Here is a 4,359-nt window from a genome sequence, read left to right as displayed (position 1 = left end):
GAACGTGCAATTATTATTTGACAGCTCCAGGGAGTCCAAAGACTCAATCAAGGAGGGCACCTGCTCTACAACTCTGTCTTCACCAACTGACCATAACTACACTAACGCCACCTACCGCCAACCACCACCACTACTATTTCCAAAGACAATCACAAACATCCATGCCTATGGCAGGATTCGGACTCACAGCCTTTTCCTGAGAGCAGATACACTAACCACTCAGCCAGCCAGCCAGGCTGGCCAAAAATAATAATGCAGCTGACAGGAACCGAACCTGTGCGGGAATATCCCAATGGATTTCAAGTCCATCGCCTTAACCACTCGGCCACGACTGCACACTTCAATTTCAAATCACAAGCGCAAACGAATATCCGCGAGTCTGGCTGTTTGGCCAAACGCGATAATTCAGACAATGCATTAGATCTCAGTGTATTTGTTTTGTGTAACGATAATTGAAAAAATATAATTCTTTTCATATTTTCAACAGTGACACTCGACATAATTCAGCCTTGTATCTATAATGAAAAATAATTATATGTTGTTTTAACAGAATAAAATAAGATTTGCAAAAAATAGTTCACCCTCACCATGAACACGCACAATAATAAAAGTTTTGTATCTCACAGAAATAATGTGCAAGCATACGATACACTGCCCAACTGAGCTGTGTCCAAATGACTTGTAACGTGCAATCACAAGTGCAAACGAATATCGGCGAGTCTAGATGCGATTGGTCGACCGTGATAATTCCGACACTGCGTTAGATCGCAGTGTATTTGTTTCGTAATCTAAAGTGTTAATCGAATAATTCCAATTATTAACTATTCAATCACTGTCGAAACATAAGCTCTAACCTTTAACGTGTTGTATTGCGTTTATATAATGTTGTAAGCATTGGTATTATTTATAAACACAAACAAAATTTAAATTTTTCATTTTTGGGGGGGGGGTGCTGCAGTGTTGCATTGCTTATGTACAGGGCACCACTGATGGAGATTGAACTTACCACTCAGTCTCCAAAAGTTAGATAGGGCTAAAATGGCCTCACCTACTCCCTATGCAGGAACAAAAAGGCGTTAGCTAATAAAAAATAAATAAAATTCGTTTTTGAATTTCTGATTCAAGATAATTTATTTGTTAACGATTATTTTTAATTTTAGACTTTTCAAAGTGTAATCAACCAATTTGAACAATTCAACCTTTTAAAAAAAATCAGCTAAAGCCTTTTTGTTCCGTATTGGGAACAAAATTTAGCCCTATTTAACTTTTGGAGACTGAGTAGGCAATTCAATCTTCACTGATAGCCAATCAGAGACAGCTGGCCCAGGGCTTTCATTAATTAAACGGCACACAGTGAAGAGGCGGCTCAACTAATGCCTCCAACTCGTGGTCCCTAACCTTAACACAATATTTTTTAATGTCTGAAAATAGTGTGGGTTCGACGATCGATTTTGTTGAGTTTACGGGACGAAAAACCCGAGTTTCCAGGAGAAAAAAGCCTGCTTGCCCGTGTTAGTCAATCTCTGGCAGGGGAAATCAGGTTTTTTTCTCGGGAATCGGTCGAAAAAATGCTTAGAAAAATTTTTTCTAGTCACCGACTAGAATCGAAAGCATGTCTTCCTTTATGCGGTCAACCGTCGAGTGCAAATGCCACATCCACTGAGCTGCACAGGCCCTAACCTTTTTTTTTTTTTTTTTGTACAATTTTGATGACGTTCATCTAAAGCAGTGATTCCCAACCTTGGAGTACGCAGGGGTACGAACTAGAACATTTAGAGATACGCAAAAAATAATTGAATAATGCAGAAAAAGACACACATACGTCAACAGTATAAAACAAGATAGAAGTCAGAAGTTGTGAAATTAATTGAACGCTAAGACGAGTTGCAGAGCGGATTTCCTTCGTTATTTAAAAGACCCGTTCCATCGCTTTGTTATTTTGGCAAATGGTGGGGAGGCCCTCCACCATTCGTGATGAGTAAGAGAGTTCTTTTGGGTCTACTTTACGTCTCTTCTCTTTGTCATCGTTTTAAATTAATTTTCACTTCCTGTATTATCAAATATGAATCAGTGGTTGAAAATTGGAACAGTAAAAAAGGTGAAACATAATGTGGATAGTGACTAATTACCAAGAATTTCTCAAGATACTAGAGCATAGCAGTGAGAAGGCAGTCTTCAGTTCTTCGTACAGATAAAAAGAGAAAATACTGTGATGAATACATGAAGTATGGATTTTCGTATATAGCAGATGAGGACTGTCCTAAGTCCCAGTGTGTAGTGTGTGAAGAAATATTATCCAGTGGTAGCTTGAAACCTTGTTTACTCTTGTGGCATTTACCAACAAAACATGCCAGCTGTACAAACAAGGAATGCAGTAGTTTGGCTTTTTTACATTTAAGGAGTTCAAAACGGCGTACCTTTCTTTTGGTTTCCCTATGGATTCTATTCATGTTAAAAAACGTTTAATTTTCTGGTTTTTTACTTTTTAGTACCTTACATCAGTTATGTACCCTGAAGATGCCAACAGCCTTAGTTGGTGAAACTAGTTGGTATAACATAGTTGTTTATTATATGCACTTGATCAATATAATCCCATTAAAAAGTCTTTCCAGAGCTTTTTTGGTCAAGAAAATTAAATGTTTTCTAACATGAAGAGAATCCATGGGGAAACCAAAAGAAAGGAATGCAGTATTTTTCACCACTTAGCGAATAATCGGAATATGACATCGTTCTTGTTGTCAGCTAACAAAGATCATGAAAATATGCTTGGAGCCCATGTTAGGATGGAGCCTATCCTATCTTATTACTTATTGTATTGCTAGATGTAGATTATTAATTTCTCCTTATGTTGAGACCTGTTTAACTCAGTGGAAGTGGTGCTTGCATCCTCTGCGCTTCGTCGCTTGAAGTCAGACTTAAGTTCAAGTCTAGTCGCCGACTAGAGGAACTTTTTCTAAGCCTTTCTTCGACCGATTCCCGATTTAGTCGATCTGTGGCATGTGCAAGCGGGTTTTTCCTCCCGGAAACTCAGGTTTTTCATCACGTAAACTCAAGAAAATCGACTGTAGTACCCACATTATTGCAGACAGTAACATATCTTGTTACGGTTAGGTACCAAAAGATGGCGCACTTGTTTGCCAGCCATCTTCATCGATGGCTGCTATAATTAGTGATAGACATGGGACAGCTATCTCTGATTGGCTACCGGTGGAGATTGAACAGCCCGCTATCTCCAAAAGCTAGATAGGGTATAAAGGCCTCGCCTACTCCCGATAAGGGAATAAAAGGCGTTAGCTGATTTATTTTTTTATATGTAGAAGATGCCGTTCTGTGTATGCTTGGAGAAGAACATGTGAGGAAAATGAACACTATCCCTTTTATTGTACCTTTTATTTATAGTAATTCTAACTATTACTATGGCCTCAACATCGTAAAACATATCCTGAATTCTTCGAGATATTGTAATAGGTAGAATTAAAGATAGCTAATTCCCTGCTATACAAGTTGATGAAAGCACAGATGTTGCTTATTTTTCTGTTCTGCTTGTTATTGCTAGGTATTTGAAAGGCAATGAAGTTGAAGAGAATCTTTTCTTTGTCATCCTCTGTCAGAGCCCACAAGAGTTCAGTATATATTTAATGCTATTAATTGTTATTTCAAAGAATTATTTATTCCTTGCCTGCTCTTTTACCTTTCTGTGTCGAGGATTTGTCTTCATTTAATCGCTACCGTATGGAGGATAAGGTGGTTGGCCCTTTTCTCATTTTCTGTCATTTTTCTTATTAATTTCATATCATAAAGAAATCCAAATGATTTTTCGTGAATTTCATACAATTCAAATCTTTTTTTCACAGATTGTAGAGCAGTATCTAAAATTACAAAAAAGAAATTTATCCTAAAATTATCTTTGTTGTCACCTATGTGTGATTCATAAATATACTTCAAAAAATACTTTTCTTCGACGTGCTCGACTTTCTTTAAATTTTATTTCTATTTCTAATAGATTTGACAATTCTTTAGCAATCTCAAAACAGCTATCAAATCCTGATCTTCTCTGCTTTTCAAAGTACTGCACACTCTTTAATATGCTTAGTTGCTACGTCTATGGGAATTTTTGCATTTTGTAATACTTTGCATACTAAATTAACTTTTGACAAAAGCTCATACCAAATTACAAGGCTTAGTATAAACTCAAATGAATCTATTTGTTCATATATTGAAACCACTTCTACTTTGATAGTATTATCTGATGCAGTTTTAAATAATTCTTTTAGTGCATTTAAAAATTCTGGAATTTGAAAACGTACAGCTCTAACTGATTCTATTCTACATTCCCATCTTGTATCACATAATGGTTTT

The 4,359-nt window shown here is 36.7% G+C and overlaps 1 non-coding gene across 1 annotated transcript; it reads right to left on the bottom strand.

Moving 5' to 3' along the window:
• Window positions 1–253: 253 nt before the first annotated feature.
• TRNAS-UGA (transfer RNA serine (anticodon UGA)) lies at window positions 254–335 on the bottom strand. The gene has a single exon. It is a non-coding gene; the product is annotated as a tRNA-Ser (tRNA).
• Window positions 336–4,359: the final 4,024 nt, after the last annotated feature.

The sequence above is a fragment of the Typopeltis vanoorti genome, chromosome 22, assembly GCF_054136105.1.
Source record: "Typopeltis vanoorti isolate ZY-2024b chromosome 22, IOZ_Tvanoo_1.0, whole genome shotgun sequence".
Classification (NCBI taxonomy): Eukaryota; Metazoa; Arthropoda; class Arachnida; order Uropygi; family Thelyphonidae; genus Typopeltis; species Typopeltis vanoorti.
Note: the sequence above shows the minus strand (reverse complement) of the source record. Positions and strands in the feature narration are given on the sequence as shown.